The sequence below is a fragment of the Gavialis gangeticus genome, unplaced genomic scaffold, assembly GCF_001723915.1.
Source record: "Gavialis gangeticus isolate Ggan-Ray unplaced genomic scaffold, GavGan_comp1, whole genome shotgun sequence".
Classification (NCBI taxonomy): domain Eukaryota; kingdom Metazoa; phylum Chordata; order Crocodylia; family Gavialidae; genus Gavialis; species Gavialis gangeticus.
The window spans coordinates 92,563,683-92,586,581 of NW_017729033.1; the positions used below are offsets into that span (position 1 = coordinate 92,563,683).

The 22,899-nt window shown below is 42.8% G+C and overlaps 1 protein-coding gene across 1 annotated transcript in view; it reads right to left on the reverse strand.

The window, feature by feature from the left end:
* Positions 1 to 22,899, reverse strand: part of BMPR1B (bone morphogenetic protein receptor type 1B) — a 541,891-nt gene that overhangs the window by 302,930 nt on the left and 216,062 nt on the right. Inside the window, exon 2 of the mRNA XM_019526507.1 lies at positions 9,930 to 10,013. The gene's annotated coding sequence lies outside the window, so the exon portion shown is untranslated. The remainder of the gene's footprint in view (positions 1 to 9,929; positions 10,014 to 22,899) is intronic.

The window sequence follows — 22,899 nt, forward strand, 5'->3', positions numbered from 1 at the left end:
GGGGGGGGGGGGGGGTGCTCCATTTGTTCCCAGCTAGAAGACCCTGATTTTGAAGAACTCTCAAATTAGACATGTAAGTAGAAGACATGGAAACAGACACATATATATAGCTCTCTCTCAGGAAGTAGGCAGCACTAAAATGTATATGTCGCAGATTTGTAAAAGAAATGACATTGTTTTAATGTTACTACATACCACATGAGCTGCTTAAAATGTATTTATAAGTGAAACAAAACACAGATGTATGGAAAAATATTGAAATTTAAATTACTGGGAGACAATTAGGCAGAAGGTTAAGCAGGATGGTACCCCATGCTGAATACACACATTCAAGCCTGAACAGATATTCAAATAGTGAAACCCTGAAGAGCCGAGAGCTTGCAGCGCTGATGCTGCACAGCCAGGGGGACCCTGTGCACACATTTCAACATGCTCTGTGGACTCCGTCTCTGTACCTGGAGACAAAATAGCAGCAGTCCACAGGGCAGCACAAACTGGGTGACCCAGGCTGCCTGTGTCTCCCTGCAGCACAATGTGGTTCTGTTCTCTGCTCACCTGGAAAAGCAGAATGCAGAGAGGAGAGACACGTTATCTCCCTGAGGGCTGAGGAATGAAAGCATAGCCCCTGGGATGCTGAAGCACTGCTGTGGTTTCTCTCAGAAGAGAACATATATCAACAGTCACTCATCCAGGAGAAACTCTCATGGGAGTAATTTAATACTAGTTATTCGCAGGTTATTTTCTTCCCGAAGCAGCCATTTTTGCTTTGGAGAAAAAATACCGAGCATCTATATACAGTACTTGTCAGTTCCTCCGGGGCGAGCAAAGACTCTTCCGAGAGAAAACAAACACCTGCATGTCGCTTCAGAGAGTAACTGGCTCAGAAAGGCATAAGCATTCTGACAAAGTAGGTTGCTGTCTACAAAAGCTTATGCCCCTGAACCAATTAGTCTGAAACCAGGCAAAAGGTAGGACAGGGTGGCACTTTAGAGACTAACATAACCACCTCTCTGCTCTATAACAGTTTTAAGCTAAAATGAAATATGAAAAAGGAAAGAGTCTTTGACAGTACAGTTGGCCCAGAATGAGTTTTTTCATCCCAGAGAACCTTTCAAAAGGTCAAGGCAAAAAAAATACCATTCTGAATTGGAATGGAACAAACATCTTTCAAAACTTTTTGAGAAAAAAAAAAGAGAACTAGAAAGCCATCCCACAACAAATATCAACATGCTCTGAATCAGGCACTTTGCTTAAATGATTAAACTTAAATATTCATTAGGCCAGAGAGAGGAAGAGGTTCTGTAGTCCAATATTTAATGAACTCACCTGGAATATGTGGGATCTACTCCCCTGGCTATTATTCTCAGCACTATTTTCCAATCTACATCTTGAAACTTTTCTTCCATAAAAACATAAGGAAAATATATGAGCCAACTTATTTTCAGGGGACATTTTCCCTATTTTGACCCTGATCTTTGCAGAAAAGCAAAACAATTTATTAGGTGAAAGGCAAATTGCAAGTTCTTACAAATCCTTAAATATCTTTTAGAAATGGTTCTCAAAAATGATAGCCACAGGAACCTGCATGTTATTTTTCTCTAAACACACGGTAGGTGTTATAGGTGATTAACACAAAAGGACCACGCTGAATAGTAACAGAATGTAAAACAGTAAAAATAGATAATGTAATGTAAAATTATTATTATTATTATTATTATTAATGATATCTAGCTATCACATCTTAAGGCAGAAGGAAGTAGGCTGCTGCCTACAAAAGCTTATGCCAATCTGAACCAGTTAGTTTCTAAAGTTACATGTTGCACTTAGATCATACTAAAAGCACCTAAAATGTGAGCATCCTACACATTTTAGATTGTTAACTCATGCTAAATACCCTCCTATTGTCTCCAAGATACGATATTTCATGTAAGGGTTAATTCTGGGCCATGCCATCCAAATTGTGTTAGGGTACAGGTGCTGTTACACAGCAACTTAAATATGCATTAACGGCCATTAAAACAGGACTGTCCACACATTATGGCAGGAACACACATGTTAAAAGGCCCTCTCAGAGGCTTAAAGACCATCTTCCATTATAGGTTTACTTTAACTGGTTTTGGGAAGCTTGTGTTCCAGATGTGTATGAGTGCTCCACAGGGCTAGAACAAGTTGGGAGTGACCCTCCATCATCCCAGGAGACACTGCTCCCAGCTGCGATATCTTCTCCCACAGTGACAGTGGGGAAGCACCTAAGGGTAAGAATCCCTCCTCCCCTCTACTCCCATTCTGCACTCTTCCAAGCCCCTGGAGCTCCCCTGAACACTTCAGAGCTCATCCAGGCTCTCCATGTCCTCCAGCTCACCTGTGGCTGCTGGCACTGACCTGAGGGAGCAAGCAAGGAAGGAGAACCTGCCACCTTCACTACACCTCTCTGGGCTGGGGTCAGCCCTGGAAACAGTGGTAGCCAGGCAGACAGGTTCCCCTTCCCTGCCTGTTCCCCTGGAACATCACTGGCAGCCACAAGTCAGGGGATATGGAGGGCAGAGGCAAGCCCCATGGAGGCAGAGGTAGGGCAGATGAGGAGGCCTGGAGGCAGAAGGGGGGAAGCAGAGACAAGAGTGGGTCAATCCAGGCCAGCAAGGACAGGTGGCAGCAGGGACCCTGACTGCAGGCAGGCAGAGGCTAGTAAGCCTGATGGGAGCCTGCCAGCCCTTAGCTACACACAAATCTGGTCCACCTACCCTGTCCATGAAAGCAGGTAAGCTGGGCAGGCACAGAGCCAGCTTGACTCTTAGCCGCACCCATTTGCCAGCCCCCTAAGCGCTGGTTAGAGCAGTGAATGTTACAGGGACTATTAACCCTTAACATGGAACTGCTCGAAGCATGTGCTAATTTTAACACCAACTAAAATTAACATGTGCTAACTGTAAGGTTTAACTACACCCTAACTTCAGTCTGCTCCACAAAGATAAAATGAGCATTTTGCAGTCCTCCAGCATCCTAGGATGCACCATTCCCAGGACCCCCACCCAGAGCAAAGATAGAACCCACGAGTCCTGGCTCCTAGCTATGCCCCTGCTTACCAGACCTCTATCAACAGCTCAGATCTGTGCAGGCAAGACACAGTATTACAGTTTGATGCATGACTGCTCATAGCATGTTCTCATTTTAACACTGCTTAACATTCCACGGATTAAGGTATGGTCTAAGTGTAACCTATAAGTTCATCCTGAGGCTAAAAACAAGATAAAGCCTTTTGTTCTTGAATCCTAGAGACATACAAGCCCACTGTTCCATTTTAAATATCTGTAAAGTATGCAAGATAAAACTTGCTAACCCTTTTTCTGGAACAATCATGGCTCATTAGAGTTAACTGCCAGGGTCAAGCTATGTGTATAAGGGGTGTGCTGCTTTTCTTTTGTCCAAGGTTTTGACTTGGATGAATCAGAATTGCCTCAAATGCAACATCTGTTTTTATCCTATGGTGCCATCCTGCCCTGCCGCCTGTCTGGCTTTAGACTAAACCAGTTAATTGCCTCTGTCTCTTCCCTTAAGATACTACTTCCTCATTTTACTCTAGGTCCTACTCTAGCAGGACAGGGACTGCTTCTTGATTTGTGCTGATACACTGCCTACTACACTGTGGGCACGTCTGCACATGCATTTGATCCGGCCTAAATTTACTTTGGTGTAAACTATTTTGGCGTAAGTGTTTTCGGGCAGACATCTACACATTCTGGGATTAAGAAGCAGATTTGCTGCTTTGCACCAAGTTCCCTGCAGCCCTGGAACAGGCCTCTGCCACCACCAGGGAGAGCTCAGTGCTCCCCCTGGGTGCTAGCCCAGGGGCTGGCAGGGACAATTGAGCCAAGACACAGCTGTTTCCTGGCCCCAGGGGGCTATCTGCTGTTGAGGCAAAGACAATGTCTCCCAGCCCCAGCAGCATGGAGCTCCTGGCCCTGGCTTCCTGATCATGGGCAGGGGACTTAAAAAGAGTTACAGGAGAGGGGCAGGTCTCAGCTCCCAGCTCTCTGCCCCAATCTGCCAGTGGGGATCAGGGTAGGGAGCTGGCACCTACCCCACCCCTGCAGCTCTTTCTGAGCCCTGTGCCTTGATCACCTAATTGGGGTACGGGGCTGGGACCTGTCCCTGACCACGACAGGTCCCAGCCCCCACCCTGTATGCCATGAGCCCAGAGCTGGGGTGGGGGAACAGGCTTGGGGGCTTGTTCCCCACCCAGCTCCATGAGTTCAGAGCTTAGCGGGGAACAAACTCCCCAACCTGTCCCTGCACCCTCCCTCCCCACACTCATGGCACTGGGAGACCCTTATCTCCCACTGCTGGCTCTGCGACCTTGGGGCTGGTGCTGGGAGACCCTTATCTCCCAACACTGGCTCCATGTCACAGAGCTAATGCCATTACTAATCTTCAGTAAATTTTCTACTTGCATTTAAAGGTAGCAAATTTACTCAGGATTAGTGAGGTTTACTGTGTAGTAAATGTGCATGTGTAGATGCACATGCTTATTTTGCAGTAAACTATACTTATGCGCAGTTAAGCATCTCGAGTAGATGCACCCTGTGGGTGCTAATGGAATACAAATACTACTAAAAGTAATATCCAATCCAGTCTGACTGAATCCCAAATTCTGAGTATGCTTGGAAAAAGAGCTCTAGTGTGCTTGGGTCATTTTAAGCCAATTAAAACAAAGCACAAAATTATCAGCAATCACAGTTAATTACCAGGAGGATCTGCATTTAGCACCAAATTGGCAGTAAATAACCACAAAGCTAACCTCTGACATCAGAAATCTGCCTTAACAAAACAAACATGAGAAACAGCCCAGCAGTGTCTAACCTACTGAGTTATAAAAGCTGTTGAAGCATGGCCAATATTTAATATTTTCTTGGAGTCACAATCACAGGCAGACCTAAACATATACCCAGGAGCAAATTAAAATTTGGGATATATATGAAAATTCTTGTGAAGAAAAGTATTTTTCCACTAGATACTGTCAGCATGTGCATGGTGTCAGTGGAACTGCAAATTCTTCCCAATCACCTGGGTATACAGAATGACAATGAAATGCACAGATGGATCATAGAAGTAACTTGAACTGTGAATTTATATATTAAAATCAACACAGATAACTTGCAAAATCCTGGGGGAAAAGGTACTAAAGCTCTGTGTACTCCTTGAATAGCAGGCATGGAAGATCAGACTTGGCCTGATGTTCCATCAGCAGCAAAGATAACCTAGATATACACCTCAAAACTGCATTGTAAAGCAATACTGCAACTCCTAATGTTACCAACTCTTAGGAATTAGTTTTATGTTTTATCGTATTTGGAGTTTATCTTAGTCTCTTGCAGATAAGTTTTAATGACAATTGAGATTTCCACAAAATGAAGTTTCTGACCCTCATATTTAGAGAGGAAGGCTCGATACCATAAACCCCAAAGTGTTCAAAGCACAGAAGACAAACAAAAGGGCCTTTACTATTTGTAGAGTGCCTTGATTTTTCAGCCAGCCTCATGATGTTGGGGACTTGAATCATGATACGTAACTGCTTATGGTCGGTAAATAATGAACTGGCTGTGGTGGGCCCCCCCTCAACCACCCACATTTTCTGGGGCCACAGCTATAGTACGGGGGGGCAGGGGGGAGGGAAATACAGCCCACAAGCAAGATCTGGCTTGTCAACTGACCAGATCCGGCCCACCCACTGGCTAGGGCCCTGACCGGTACACACAGCTTCTGATGGGCTATTCCTGGTCCTGCTCTGCTCCCCTCATCTCCAGCGGAAGATGCCTTGCTGAAGCGTCTTCCCCTCCACCCACCTGCTGGAGGTGAGAGGAGCAGAGCAGCACCCGGCTAGCTGCAGTTGCACTGCGAACAGCCGCACTAGAAGCTATGCATACTGGCTGGGGCTTGGGCTGGCAGGGCTGTTCTACTCCCCTCACCTCCAGAGGCGGCTCCTCCACCTGGTACTGCCCCTGCTGCACTACTCCAAACGGGGGGAGTTTCAGCTGGGCATCTCCTATCTCAGCATGCAGGGCTTCACCTCCAGGCCGCCTCCACCTGCTCACCCGTAGGTGACTGCTCATCACGCTCTGCTGCATGGGCCTCCCACTTCCCCCTCCCTTCTCTCATCCTCCACTGGCTCCTGGGACCCAGTACCAGGCAACACCCCCCCCCCCCATACACAAACACCCGCCACAGAGCAGAGCAGGCAGGGAGCAGATTGACCTCACCCACCCATTATGCTCCCAAACTCTCTTGCAGTCCACCCAAAGCCCCAGACAGGGTTTTGGTGAGTTGGGAAGGCAACAGAGCATGCTGACTCAGCCCATGACAGCACATCAAAACTCCCTATAGTGGATACTACAGTTCTATCAATAAAATAAGTATATATGCAGCATTAGCAGAGAGCAGGAGGGTCTATTTCAAAAGCATAAAAGACGAGATTGTGATGTGCAGATGTTATACTCTCCTGCTCATTCCCTGATCAGCAGAGGCATGTGGGAGCACAGCCATTACAAAAAAGTCCTTTCCTTTCCCTATCCTCCCATTGCCATCAATTTGGTAAAACCATGGCAGGCAAACTTCAATCCTGATTGACCCCACCCTGTCGCATCCATTTCAATAAGCAATCTCCTTTTAGAGTCATCCAAGTGTTCTGAGAGACTCTGCCAGGTAAGAATCTACTCTTGCACGAGAACAGCCAAGCAGAACCCATCTACCACATTACACACGTGTAGAGTTTCTGACTCTTCCTATTCCTCTACCTACTCTTCCTGCACAAATGCCAGCATTCTTGGTAAAGCCAATGACAGCAATATTGAGTTGGACTAGACACTGGGTGTGGATGCCTGGCTCTCGATTCCCAAAACAAGTAATTACTCCCAGTTCAGTAATGGCCTGAACCCTTGCAGTGGCCAGAGGAAATGCTACAAGCACATTTTGAAGGTATACATCAAGAAAATACATCAAGAGTTGGGAGGAGCTGGCTGCCAAATGACTCCAATGGTACCACAATCTCAACCAAACAGCAGCATGTTTTGAGGTAAAGTGGCTTGTCCCTTAAAGCACAGAAGAGAAAGCAAAGGAAGGAAAAGGAGAGGAATCTTAACCTGCAGCCTACTCTCCCCTGTTGAATGACCTGCAACTTCTGCAGGTGGATCTGTGGCTCAAGGATTGGATGCAAGTCACCTCGAGACCCTATAAGCTGCAGTAGAGATCATCCTCAAATTGAGGAATTGCCGACGATGATGATATATTAGTTGTCACAGGTAACCTTAAGGTTGTCCTCCCTTCCACACTGCCCAGGACAGCTCTGTCTGACTGCAGCCAAAAAACAACTGGCTAACATGATACAGTAAAAGCTGTGTTACCCAGCATCCATGGGGAACGGGGAGTGCTGGTTACTCAAATATGTCGGTTATCTGAGAGACGTCCTTGCCTGTTCGGGCCACCGCCCCTCCTGCTGAGTCAGGTCTGCCAGGGCTTTTACTCCCTGGTGTCACTGTGCCAGGGGACAGGGAGGGAGGGCCCCACGCAGGCTGCTTTGCCCCAGGCCGTGGTCCAAAGTCAGCGAAGTGGGACGTGGCAAAACCAGCAGTGCCATGGCCCCGAAGAAGCAGTGCTGGCTCTGCATAATTGCTGCTACAGAGCCAGGACAGAGCAGCAGGACTTGGTGGCATCTGGGAGATGGGAAGAAGTGGGGGATAGGGACCTGAGACTGCAATGTGGAGCTTGTGGGGAAAGGAGGAGCAGGAAACAGGGCAGCATCCGGCTGCAGGGGGCAACCTACCTGCTTCTCTCACTGCCTGCCCCTCTCACTGCCCTACCAACTGCCAACCTCTACCACTTGCCCCCCCATCACCGCCCACTATTTGTGACATTACTGGCTCCGTATCTGCCCTAGCACATTCCCCCTCTACTGCCTTCCACACTGCCTGCCCCATTACTGCCCCCTTCATCACCTTTCCACCCACTAACTGTGAGGGGGGAGGGGAATTTAAGATGATCCTCTAATATTTAGATTCCATACACAGAAAATTATTAAAAATATATATATAATTTTTCCATGTGTAAAATCTAATTACTTGGGGAGGGGACAGGTTGTCTTACATTCAGGGTTGTTTTGTATTCAAGTAAATATGGTACTTTTAATTTTGTTCATTGCTTTTTTTTTTTTTTTTAACAAGTATATTCCTCCCTTCTCTGCTAGATTTTCCAATACAGCCTCTTAATGTTTCTACCACATGTGATGTCAACAAGTGCAAAACACAGAATGCTCTGGCAATGGCATCTGGTATAAATAAGAGCAAATGATTATTAACTATATATCTTTCTCTCTAACATACTCTCTTGTAACCTGCTTTCTTAAATAGAATTCTTGAAAACCATTATAGTTCATTGTTAACTGAACATGCTTTCCTTCAAGCAGGAGGTGGCATTATTATTTTCCCCATTCTCATTTCCACTCCCTTCCAACTTATTTTTACAGAAACATAAAATTTAAACTAGCATTGCAACTTAAAAATCCAAATTTCCAAACAAGCAAATGTATATTCAATGATTCTATTCCATCTTTAATTCATTGTGTAATGTTTGGGAGGTCTCAGCACGGTGGACAGTGGCTGATGTTACATTCCCTACAGTTGCAAAATGTTGGTGTTAACAGGTCAAGTTACAGAATCCTAACACTGCATTTCCTTTATTTGTTAAAAGCCTCAACCTTAAAGTTATTTGAACATACTTTTTTCAACACTGACTCAGTGTATATATCTAAATCCTCCTGGAGTTGCAAACCACCGCCCCACTCAGCCCCAAAATTTTCAAATAGTGCCAAAGCATATATTTTTTTAACTTAAGGAAATAATTCCAGGGCTGTCAACTGATAAATTTTATTCAGGAAAATGCCATGTTCTTTAAGCAACATATTAATCTTTTCTGTGCTAAGCACAGTAAACATACAGGTTAAATTGTAAAGAATGCACATGTTTTTGCCTTTAAGAATGAGTTTCAATAGAAATATCCTCTTTTTAGGTAACCCAGGTTTTAAAATTCTCCCCCCTAAAACATGCAAACAATGACAACTAATGAATTCAGCAGATGGTACACATGATGGAAACTGTCTGTAAGTTATTGTTTGTAATGGGAAAAAAAGTTCATTTTTCAAATGCTGTATAGAATTGCCTGTCCAGAGTAGCGGAAGGACAAACTTTCTCCCACCTTGTATATAATAGTTGTTATGATCCCTCATTTCCTTTCTACTATCAAGGAACATCTTGATGTTAGATGTTTAAGCATCACCCAAACAGTAGATTTTCAACCTCCTTGAAGGATATGCATTTTTGGTGACATTTCTGAGCTTATTAGCTACCATCTTGTTCATCACAAGGTATGTAGCATAGCCGTCCCTGACAGTGATTTTTGCTGTCCACACAACAGCAGACAACATTCACTTGAATGGGGCTTATCCAACATTTTCAGTTCGCTTTTGTCCAAGAAAAGGAAGATCGCAGGATGATATTGGTACGCATTAAGGTGCAACTCGTAGCATCCAGATTCTGAGACAAATTGATCCTTCAATAATCAGCAAATAACACATTAGTCATAAGTAGCATTCTCATTCCCAAACTATTAGTTTCTGCTTTGAAATGACAGTAAACTTAGATTACAATATCCCCAACAGCAACCGATATTTTCAAGCATGTTGCTAAGTGAAGTATCAATATGATATTTCTCTATAATAGTACATAAAATTACCATTTGCCACAAAATGTTCTTAAACAATGGGTAGTGCTATTTATTAGCCAGAACATGTACCCAAGGACTCGTCTGATTGATGCACTGCCCTCAAAGGCTAAAAAATAGGCAAGGACTCTGGAGGTAAAAGTGACACTAGAATAACTACTTACCTTCAAACTTCTTGTTTTAATGTTGCTTCCCCTTTCTCATAGCTTGGAGCAAGACTGTTGTAAGTCACCAAGAGAAGATTTAACCTGATGATGAAAAAAAGAGTTTGATTTAAAAAACAAAAATATTAAAAAGAATTGCCTTCAGTTCTGCCAATGATTTCTCTTTCACTCTCCTCTGCATGTCTTTCTCTCTCTCCAGGGCTGCTACGTAGTGGTCTATAAATATTGGCCCTAACACTTGCTCAGTGCTTTACTTGCTCATGGCACAGGTCTGTGTTACTGTACACCATGGTATTACTCAGATGAAGTTCTCAGCTGCTCAGACAAAGCCATGGATTGGCTCTCTACCCTGCAGCACTCTGCCTGCCTGGAAATACCATTTTGCTGCCAGCTTTACAGATGCTATGGGCCGTTCCTGGAGGCCCAAATCAGGCACAGGAGGGTAATTATGAGGCTTGTCTGAAGAAATATAGCTTTCTGCAAGCAGGTGGAAAAAAGAAAAGGGGGAAGAGAGAGGAACTACCTTTGTTTTGGCCAAAAAGCATAATCTCATATCCCCTTTACAGTGCCTTATATCAAAATATTATTCAGCTAGGATCATAAAATTTAATTACCACATAATATGGATGTCAAAAAATTCTGGAAAAGAATTTGCTATAAAACTAGCTTCTTGAATTTAAAAAAAGTGTTTTCATACACCTAAAGGAATGCAGATTTCATAATTGGCAGTAAAATAGCAAAAGAGTATGAAGAGTAAATTTTCAGCATGACTGAAATACACACGTTGAAGGTGCCTCTGAAAATGTCTGCCAGCCTTGGTCAGTTGCTTGGTACTCTAAATTCAAATACGAACAGAAATCAGCAATTCTGTTTCCTAAATGATTTTGAGTTTCCAGAATTCTAAACAGGCATGAAAACCATCTTTTTAAAAATTCACGCAAAAAAAGGAATCCCTGTTTTCTGCCTAACTTTAATGGGAGCTCTACATCGGGGGGGGGTTGCCGGAAAAGCAGCCCTCCAGCTGGGGATCTCGATACCAAAAACCCAGATTTTTGAGAATCCATGAGTCTGGGAGCTGAGCCATCATGCCTCCTGGTTCCCTGTCAGCCAGTAGGGTGAGCTCCTGTAGAGGCAGTTGAGTGAACTGGCTGGAAATCAGGTTGGGAAGGGAGGGGGAAGATTTTGTGAGTCCCTTCCAATGCTGCAAGCAGAACTAAGCACTAGAAAAATGCTATGCTGTATGCCCAAAAGTGCCAGGATCTAGAGGGTTGGGGCGCATATAGACTGCTACACTTTTGTAGGACATGGAAGCAGACATTAGAAAACTCACACGATGTACTTTATGGGTACAGCAGCAAACCTGCTGTATTTGGACCTATTTCTGAGCTTCCAGTACCTTTAGCAACATTATCCCTGAATTCCTAGAGGCTAGCAGGATGTTTCTAACAAGGATAGAATCACTACTATACATATGTCCCCATACCTTTGTGGTCTGGAATAATAGTAGGGTCTCCAAATTGAAATTCTACAGTATTATATGTGATCATGGATTAAAATAGTCTATGGTGTCATTCTATTTTTTAACAACATAGGCATGAAAAACAAGTAATCATTGCTCATTTTCTGATATAGATATTAAATTTGTCCTTATAAAATTCTGTTTGAGAAACTCGTTGATATCACAACATCATCTTCCTTTATTTTTTAAATGAAAATATATTTTGTTTCCATGTATAATTGCTAAGCCTTGGTGAGCTGCCAGATGCAAAGTCTTCAAACTAATTTACTCATTACAAGGTCTTCAGTGATAAAACTCCTGCACAGAACTCTCATCCTAAATGCATTTGACTGTACATGATGGTATCATTATAGCATGCCGTCAACTTTAAGCAACCACAAATAACTCCCTGGATAACCAGAAAACAAACAGAGTGGCTTAATAAAATTGAGCAAGCAATTTAACTCCGTAGCAAAGCTTGCTGTGCAGTATACAGCTGAAACCATATTCCTGAACATCTGTAGTTTTAGCATTATAATTTGAATTTTTCAGGAAAAACAAACATTTGCACACAGAGAAAGCACACAAGATATCCATATTTCTTTACCCCTGGAAATCAAAACACAATAATATTAGCCTTTAGGCATTCAAAAGCCAAAACTGGCATGTAAAGAAACTTAAGAGTAGGGTACCATAAAAGCAATGGAAATAATTTTATTAGAGGCAGCTTGCCTTTTAATAATACATTTCAGTAGCATCTTCTCATATTGAAGGATCCTAATACAGTTCAGGAACTGCAAAAACATCACCACTGAGGAACAATCATTACTGAGGGGCATTAGCCAAGCAAACAAAGGAAAAGTATGATGCACAAAAATGATGGAGGGGGAGGGGCTGAATAGAAGAAGGAGCTTGTGCAGTATTTTAACCAAGAGTACTGAGTCAGACCACTAATTCTTTTACAGAAGTACAGTGGGATCTTTAAAATCCATGTAAGAGCACACAAGATCTCTCCTTCAGACAGCAATTAATCAATTCCCTTTAAATCTAAAGTTCATTCAAACAACAACAATGGGCTTGACCAACCCAAAGTCCTTTCCTTTCCAATATAGGACCTACAAGCCTGAGCAGTAGGGCTTTCCCTAATTCCCCATTTCTATTTGGCACTCAAGCAACTGACAATCCCAGTACTTTCAGCAGAGAACTTAAATCCTACAAAGAGAGAACTCATGATCACCCCTTTTGTCAAGAATATCAAGGCTTCTCTTCCTTCCTCCTTTTACTAACTGAAAAGCTCACTAGCTTTAATGACTTCTCTTTTATCATTCAAAAATCACAGACGCTGAATGGACAGAATATAAATTGCACAGTGTGATACCAGGAGAATGCCTCCTAGAACTACTGATTATCTCAGAAAAATCAACAGTAACAAGAGAATCTTGACACTCTCACAGAATAAGGAAAGCAAAAACATGGACAGATTCATAGAAAATTAGGGTTGGATGGGACCTCAGGAGGTCATCTAGTCCAATCCCCTGCTCGGAGCAGGACCATTCCCAACTAGATCATTCCAGCCAAGGCTCTGTCAAGCCAGGCCTCCACAGATGGAGATTCCACCACCTCTCGTGGTGGACGTGGGAGACTGTAATAAAAGTCAAGGTATATCACATCCACTGGTTTCCCCGCACTCACAGAGCCAGTTATCTCATCATAGAAGACAATCAGGTTGGTCAGGCATGACTTGCCTTTGGTGAATCCATGCTGACTGTTCCTGATCACTTTCTTCTTCAAATACTTAGAAATGGATTTCTTGAGGACCTGCTCCACAATTTTTCTAGGGACTGAGGTGAGGATGACTAGTCTGTAGTTCTCTGGATCCTCCTCCTTCCCGTTCTTAAAGATGAGCATTATACTTTCCCATTTCCAGTCATTCAGCACCTGCCCTGGTTGCTATTAATTTTCAAAGATAATGGCCAGAGGCCCTGAAGTCACATTGGCCAACTCCCTCTTCACCCTCAGATGGACTGCACACCCCATGGATTTGTACATGTCCAGCTTTTCTAAATAGTTGCTAACCTGTTACTTTACCACTGAGGGATGCTTACCTTCTCCCCAGACTGTGCTGCCCAGTGCAGTAGTCTGGGAGCTGACCTTGCTTGTGAAGACCAAGGTGAAAAAGGCATTGAGCCTTTTCCTCATTTTCTGTCACTAGGTTGCCACTCCCATTTAATAAGGGACCCACACTTTTCCCTGACCTTCTTCTTGTTGCTAATATACTTGTATAAACCCTTCTTGCTACTCTTCATGCCCCTTGCTAGCTGCAATTCCAATTGCAATTTGGCCTTCCTGACTTCATCTCTGCATGCCTGAACAACTTTCTTATACAAGTTGTTTGTCCAAGCTTCCACTTCTTGTAAGCTTCCTTTTTTGCATTTAAGTTCACTGAAGAGACCTCTGATAAGCCAAGCTTGCCACATTTGCTGTTCTTCCTGCACATCTGAACGGTTTGCTCCTGCACACTCAGGAATGTTTCGTTAAAGTACAACCAGCTCTGCTGGGCTCCTTTCCCCCTCAGACTAGCCTCTCAGGTGATCCTGCCCATCAGCTCCCTGAGAAAGTAAAAGTCTGCTTTTCTCAAGTCCAGGGTCTATACTCTGCTGCTCTCCTTTCTTCCTTTTGTCAGGATCGTGAACTCAATCATCTCATGGTCACTGCTACCCAACTTGCCATCCACTTCTACATACCTCACCAATTCTCCCCTGTTTGTGAGCAGTAGATTAAGAAAAGCACAACCTGTAGGTAGTCTCTCCGGCACTCGCGCCAGGAAGTTGTCTCTAATGCTCTCCAAAAACTTTCTGAATTGCCTGTGCACTGCTGTATAGACCTCTGAGGAGATGTCAGGGTGACTGAAGTCCCCATGAGAACCAGGGCCTGTGATCTGGAAACTTCTGCTACTTGTCTGAAGAAAGACTCATCTACCTCATCCTCCTGGTGTGGTAGTTTATAGCAGACCCCACCACAACATCACCCTTGCTGCTCTAACCCAACCCAGAGGCTCTCAACAGGCCTATCTCGTTTCATGGTGGAGCTCTGGCAATCATATAGCTCTTTTACATACAATGAATCTCCTCTTCTCTCCTGCCTGTGCTTCCTGAACAGTTTGTACATATCCATGACAGTGCTCCAGTCATGCAAGCTATCCCACCAAGTCTCTGTTATTCCAATCATGTCATAGTTCCTTGACTGTGTGAGGACTTCCGATTCTTCCTACTTGTTTCCCAGGCTCCATGCATTTGTGGTCACCAGCCAATTGTTCTACTTTCTCAAGAAGAATTAAGCCTCCCTTGCTGCCTGCTCCTGCTTTCTCCAGGTCTCCCACATACCTCAGGGCTTTGTTCTCTAATCCCCTGGTGAACCTAGTATGAAGCCCTCTTCACTTGGTTAGCGTGCCTGTTTGCGAAGATGCTCTTCCCTCTCTTCATCTGGTGGATCCTGTCTCTTCCAAGCAATCCTACTTCTTGGAACAACATCCCATGGTCAAAGCCAAGTCCCTGCTGGCAACACCACCCATGGAGCCACGCACTGATCTGCAGGATACAACCACTCTTGCCAGGGCCCTTTACCTTGACTGGAAGGATTGAGGAAAACACAACCTGTGCTCCCGTCCCCTGCACTCTTGCACCCAGAGCCCTGCAGTCACTTCTGATCTATTTAGGGTCACCCTTGGCAGCACCTTGGTGCACACATGGATGAGCAGCATGGGGTAGTAGTCAAAGGGTTGGAAGCGTCTCAGTAATCCTTCCATGACATCTCATGATCCGGGTTGCAGGCAAGAAGCAGACCTCCCACGATGACAGGTCAGGCCAGCAGATGGAACCCTCCATCCCCCACAAAAGAGTCTCTAAACATTACCACCCATCACTTCCTCTTTGTGGTCTCAAACCTCCCCACCTTGTGGATTTCTGGCCTGGCCTTGCCTCTTCTACCAATGGAATGTGCTCCATTGGAAGACTGTTAGAAGCAGCTGTGTGGGCCGCTGGAGTAATGCTCAGTGCCCCAGGCTGCAGCATAGGTGGGGCCTGATGTCATGGAGTAAAGTAAGTGGGGGGAGGGAGAGGGGCAGGCAGGGAAGCAGAGGCTATGTAGGTGATGGACATGTGGGGAAGTTCAATATCTCCCCAAATCACAGAGGGTGACATGTAAGCAGGATGGCTTTGCAAATCCCCTAGTTATATATTCCTTTTCTAGCACTTGTTAGCCTCTTAAGAGATTCTACAATGTTAAAATGATTTTTTTTTTTTTTTTACTTTTAAAAATAAAGGTCTTGAAAGTCTTGGCCTTGTTTCGATGAACAACATTGAAAATTTGTAATGGTCTAAAATTATGTAACTTTTTAAGATTGAAACATAGTGCCATAAAGGCTTCATATGGGAGAAAGGAAGCATATCATTAAGAGAAAAAACATAAGATTTTTTTTCCAGTAGTGTTATAAAACCAGAATACTGTATCAGACAATAAAAACTGAATTAAGCCAATGAGCCAAGATTTTGCAATAATAAAAAATGTAATAAAAATATTGCAAATATTCTTTATATTTTTTAATATTTCATTCCTCATTCATTTCTTCTATTACATTTTTAGTATACAGGAAATCCATGCTAAAAGTTCAGGACTTGGCAAAAATTATTATTATTTTTTTTTTCCACTGGAAACAATCTTTACAGATTCCACTTCCAGAGACAATCAAACACCCCTGAGTTAAACACCTCTACACTCTGACTCACTTGCCTTCAAAATGTACACTGTCACTTTGGTTGTCTTATTCTCTATAATAAGCTGAGAAAAATAGAGGGTTATTTGTCCAACCGTCACACCCACAGGCCCCAACTTCCACCCAAAGATTCCATTAAACAATAAGAATATCACCAAATGAAATCCAAATACAGAATACAAGTCTGATTCTGTAGGCATCTGAAAAGGGTTATAGAGCTTCTTGCTTTGAGTTGTCCCATTAGATTAGAGAACTAGATCCTTGGCCTCAGACAAGCTGTGTGAAGGTAGCTATGAGCTACTTTTCAAGTTTCCTGGTCCTAGGACATAGACAGTTAGGCCTGTGGAACAAAGTCAGAGTAGCCCTAGAGACAGGGCAATTTTACATATGCTCCAAGCACTGCACTGGGAGTAGATGCATCAGTGGCTCAGCATGCATCAGCACTGAGAAAATGGTGGCAGTGCACTTTGAACTAAAACACATCAAACTTTGTATTTTAGGTCAAAGTGCACTGCCGCCACTTTCTCAGTGCTGACGCATGCTGCGCTACTATCATATGCCACAGAAGGCTGCCAGCATGTGTCAATTTCTGTGCTTAAGCAGATGCCCCACATGTTTGTAAATGCCTTAAGTTACACCAGCAGTGCTAGCCACCTAGAGACAATTCTTCCTCTCCTATGCTAGCTTGTTCATAAAAGACCTTCAGAATGAGGCACAATCATCATAGTGTGGTTATTAAGGTTTTGGCACTACTGCAGATGTCACTCTGCACATCCTGTATGTTCTCTGATATACATTTAGGGTAGGACCCTATAAATAGGGCCTAGTTTAAATTGTGTGCTCAACTCAATAGTATTGTGGCCCAATCATGGTGGGGGGCTGCCATTTTCCCACCCAGATCATAGCATCCCACCACTTCCCCTGATTGGCTGGGTTGGGGGGTAGGGTCAGGTTTAATTGCAACAGCTTCCAAGCTCTCTGGTTGCTGCTGAAAAGCTTCCCCCCATCCCTGCCTCACTGAAATGGGTCGCAAAAGGGACAGGGGAGAAGCAAGCTTGGGGATGCATAAGGGAGGAGCTGTTTGCTCCTCTGGGTAGAAAAACTAGGGTGAAGGGGTTGGGGGTGGCTAGGAGTTGCCTTAGCAGACAGCCCTGGACCGGGTAAGGGAGGGGCTGCTTGCTCTTCCGCATGTGTTCTCTCCCCCCACCTCCACCCCCCAGCTCCCCAGTTTTCCTGCCCAGAGGAGCAAACAGCCCCTCCCCTACCTGGTGCCAAGGCTGTCTACCAAGGCAGCCCCCACGTGCCCTCAACCACCCACTTCCCAGTTTTCCCACCCAGAGGAGCAAACAGCCTCTCCCCTCCCCCTCCCCAAGGTCTCTCTCTTCCCCCTGTCCATTTTGCAACTCCTTCCCCACTCCCCTGAGTTGCTAGGCTTTTGTTTCTATCTGGGGAATGCTTTCCCCAGCCTGCAGCAGCCATTTTGTTGCAATGAAATGACATGATATGGCTTGCTGAGGAACTCTAGCAAGTGGCCATATTGTAGCATTTCATTGCAAATTGCATTTTACATGAAAAATGTGTGATCACGATTTAAGCCAGGCCCTACCTATAAAATATTTCAACAGCTCTAGAAAATTTCTCAGAGCACTCAATTCCTACAGATGTCATAATGATAAACTCCAAAATTTAGAAAGTCAGTTCGTAATACTTTACATCCACCTCAAGAATTTTTTCATGCTCCATGTTTTTCTTACACATGAAGCAAGGTACAAGTAAGCATTCAGTTGTTTAAACAGGTTTCATATTACAATTAACACACTAGCTACAATCCATGGGTCCCATATTCCAGATTTTAACTTTGTGCAGTCACTAATTTCTAGACAAAGTCAGAATATACTGTTACCAAATGAAAATGGTAACTGAAAATACTAGCATTTTGCATCCATTTTGCAGAGAAATAAATGACCAAGTAAGATACAAAGCTGTAGACAATCAAATCCAGCCTGTCTTCAACTGATGGCTGGGCAAGTATGTTAGGGATGAAAATGGAGGTGGTTAAAATATAACGTCCCAGTTACTTGCCACTACATGAATCACTTCTTAAAAAATAGCAAAAGCTTTGCTAAGAAAGGTGTAACTTATTTCAGAATAGAATCCATCTCAGGGTGAACTACAAAGCCTGTACAATGCAGCAGGTCTTTCATCTTTTTTATTTGCAAAATAATTAGAATTTATTGTTAGACACCTGATTTATTGATTGTTACACCAGGGTGAAGAACTGTGCTACCATCTATCAGCCACTCATGGCCTTTGATAATGTAACCACTACTTGTAGATTTTTTTTATTATCTTCCATGCAATTGTTCTTTGTTTCTGTAATTTGTACAAGCCAAAATTTGTCTCCTCCCTCTCCTACCAGCATTCTCAATTTACCAAGAAAAATAAAATAAAATTAGGATATCCCATAACATCTTTTTGGAATCAGGATGTACCTGCACTAATCAGTAGCCACATTTCTTGCCTAAAACCCTACAGATGCCTTTGTAAAATTTGGTCATCGTTGTTTGTATAAAACAGGGCTGTTCAACTGGCAGCCCCCAATGGGTTCGCATGCGGCCCATAGCCTCCCATAAGGCTGCCACTCCACACCCCCTCTCTCCCACTGTTGCTTCTGCCATTGAAGCTGGGGTTTTCAGGTTACCCCTCCCTCTTCCAGCTTCTCTCTCCTGGCCTTGCTCCTGGGGACAGGGCAGCACAGTGAGAGAGACTGGGGGAGCCCATGCTGCATGTATGGTAGAGGAAGGGGTTTGGCTGCTTGTGTTATGCACAACAAAGGAAGGAAATCAGGCTGCCCATACTGCAAGTGGGCAGCACACCTCACTGGGAGGGGAGAGGTACTGTGCGTGTGCCAGGTGTGCGTGTGCCAGGAAGAAGCCGGCCTGCCTATGAGGCATGACGGAAGGGGTGTGGCCTTCCCACACTGTACACACAGTGGGGTGGAAAGGGTGTGCTCAGGTCTGCTCCATGCAGTGGGAGAGAGCCTGGGGGAGGCTGCCCATGCACTGTGCAGACCCTAAAAATGTGGCCTGTATGGCTTGTGGCCCCCGGCAGCCCGGAAGTTGGACAGCCCTGGTATAAGATAACTGCCATTCTCTTGCATATGTGTAGCCAAGGGATAAAACTTCCATAAGCCCTTCTGCTGTTTTCCCTGATTAATACATGTTGCGGAAACTCCAGGAGAGTTCCCTTGACAGCCTCTGAAGCAAAATAAACCAAATGCTATGATATTCCCTCATGTTAGCTTGCAACAATCCAAGAAAAATAAATAAAAAGATGCTTCCTCAGTGTTTTCATACTGTAGCAAAAATTTAGCCAAACATTTCAACCACAAAAACATAACATCTGTCATCCAAAACTGGATGCATGTAAAAAGGTAGGGAATGCGAAACTGTGGTCAGACCAAGTCCTCATAATCTTCAACATGGCCTAATCTTGTGTACATACTATACGATAAGAAGTTACATGAGACATCGATGAACATTTTAGGAATGACATTGGTTATTCTGGAGATCTGGGGAATTTAAAGGCAAATACAAAAACTGTCATTGCAAGGAGCCAAAACAATTGGTACATGTAGTCAATTCTCCCACTCTTTCAGTAGCTTAATACAAGATATTCAAGGTTGCAAATTGTGTCTCGCATGGAAAAAGTAGTTCTGGTCATCCACCCTTGTCAAATTATTATTTGTTTTAATTATCCCATTTGTTGGTCAATCACCCAAGAATTTTCAGTTTAGAGAATCCACTAACTGGGAATAGCTATGTTTTCTCTTTCCCCTGCTGGGTCAGTAATTACAGCACCTAGCCTGGATAGGAAGAAGGTGAAAATAACCCTCCGAACTGCATGAGAAATGTAAGTGGGAGTCTGTGTGAGACAGCACTGACGTTAGGAGCAGAATTAAGCTGGGCCCTACACAGTTTATGCTGGGGAGGAAGTAAGGCAAAGACTGGCAAAGAGCTGAGGTGAGAGAGTGGCGGAGTTAATTGCTGAGCAGGTGACAGGCCTACATGGGAGTAAGTTTCTAGAGTGGGGGTCAAAATGATTTGTGAGCGTGGGCATCCTTGTCTGTCTCACACACAATGAGAATGCATAGGAAGTGTCACACAAAAGTAAAAGGAAAGACCAAATAACAATTAAAAAATTCTCATGATTTTGTGGGAGTTTGACCCATGATTAGTTTTTACCTTAGTGACTGGCAATCAGGGTGGATAAAAATCAACAATTAAAAAAAATGTTTTTTAAATCATATTTTTAATTCAATCCTATTTTTTTTATTTTTTGTTAAGATGCTTTTTAAAAATAATAAACTTATATAAAGATAGCTTTAATTTAAGATATGTTAAAGCTCAAAGATATAATTATGGAATAGGGATTATAACTTCTAATTATATACTGTTTGAGACAATATATTCATGTAACCTTTTTTAGTAGTTTTATAAATAAGTCACAACAGGCCATGGACTATATTAAGGGCCCAATCTTATGGGGTCCCCAAAGGCTCCTCTATAGAGTAGTAAAGATTAAAGAAAACCACTCTATCCAGTGGGACTCAGTGCTCAGTCTAAAAGATCCCTTTAAGCATCTCTGTGATACTTAGCTTCAGTTTTCAATCTCTGGATTTATGCCTCCAGAGATCATACACAGACAAGGGTCTCTGGGTAGACATGATATCTTTTATCAGACAAACTAAGTAGTTGGAAAAATTATTCTTTAAAAGCTCTTGGGCACAAACGTCCTTCTTCAGGAATATGGAGTTTGTTGTCTCCAGAGATAACATCTTTATTAACAGCAGTATATATGGAGATGAGCGATAACAGACCTGATTACCCACCCCTCAGCCCTATTGTCTCTCTGCAAGTTTGTGTCTTATTAAGGCAATACTGCCTTATTAAGGCAATACTGAAGGTGCAAATTTTCTCTAAAAGTGCAAAGTTTCAAGAAGTTAAATGAATAAAGGATATCAAACAACAAGAACAGACTTTTTTTTTTTCAAAAATATTAAATCCAGGCTACTTGACCAGTGATTTAAATCAAATCATCCTGCTGGCAATACTGGGTAAACTAAACTGGAATCTACGATTTGTCTTGACCCCACAGTGGACTCAAATTTTAATGTTTTGGATCATGTTCAAAGTGCTTTTTGTTTTTATTTTAAAATGTTTCACTTGAATTGAATAATAATATGTGCCATAACACATATTACAACATAGCTTGAAGTCTGTGTTAACACATTTTATATACACATATATCTACATGCACACAAACCAACACATATTGTCTGTGTTTGTTCATGTGTTAATTTTTATGTCAGCAAGAGAAGTTGGAGAGAAAGGTGAAGGGACAAGCCAAAGAAAAACAGCATGAACAGAGTAGAGGGACAAAAGGAAAAACATAAAAAAATAAGGGCAATGAAAGAGAAGTTTAGTCAACTGATTTTACCCAATCTTACTGAAAGAATATAAAGCATGCAACACTGACAAGGAAAAAACAGCTTTCTCTTTTTGCATCGGTCATCCTCATTTGTGTCTCAATATAAATCTAATAACGAAAAGTTAACAGTGTGCTGGGACAGGACAGAATGCATTAAAGTGTTTCTCAAATCTCCAGACAACACTAAACCGTGAGCTTCTCCAACTGTAAACAAACTACCATTAGAATTACCATTTCTATCCTCCTCAAAAAATTATCAGAAGTCTCACATGAGCCAGGAGATATTAAAGCACAATGATTATCAAGGTTATCAGCAGCGAAGAGGTGGACTGGGGATTCACATTCCAAAATCAAGGGCCCAAGCCATGTAGACATTCATAAGCTAAAAAAAAGGGGCCAGTCAACATAGTTCTGCTGAACTGATCCATCAATGAATAACATTTTTCTACTGCATATTCCTACATGCAGCTTCTCTCTAGCAGTGTCTATGCTTGTACATATTTCCTTTAAGAATCTTGCTCAGAAATTTTAGTTGGTCTGTAAATAATTCCTATAGTACATGTAAACTTAAAAATAATGAAGGTAAATTATGTTATGATTTTTAAAGAGAACAGCTTGAAAAGGGGTAAGCTAGAAATAATCTTTTGGGTTTTGTTTATATTATTCCTTCACCCTATCGGATACCAAAGTTTGTGGAGGTTATAGCAGGGATTTTCTCACATAATATATTTATGAACATTCATTTCTGCTTCATGGATTCATTCCCTCTTAAGAAAATTAAGATTAATGTAAGCTTGGTGATCTAACACTGAAAGAAACTACATCTGTTTGCTCCATCTCCCTTTTCTTTATGACCAGATAGATCAGGAATTCATGTTTGTTTAATCAAAGAGGGAAATGGGCATGACTGTAATGAACCAGCTGGGCAGTGAAGCATAACTTGTGACAACACTGTTAAGCAGGATTTAGGGAGAGGAGCTGGTAGAGACCATTCAAATAAGCATTCAGTGCTTATTTTCATTAGGGAGTCTGTTTAATAGAGAGCATATCATAGGAAAATACATTTAGCTTCCCACATAGCAGAAAAGATACAAAAACTACTTTTCCTGTGATTTCTTATTAAGGCAATACTGATAAAAATGAATGTATTAAATTATTTAACTACTAACACCTAAATCAGTTCTAATCAAAGTCAGTTTTGCCACTGACTT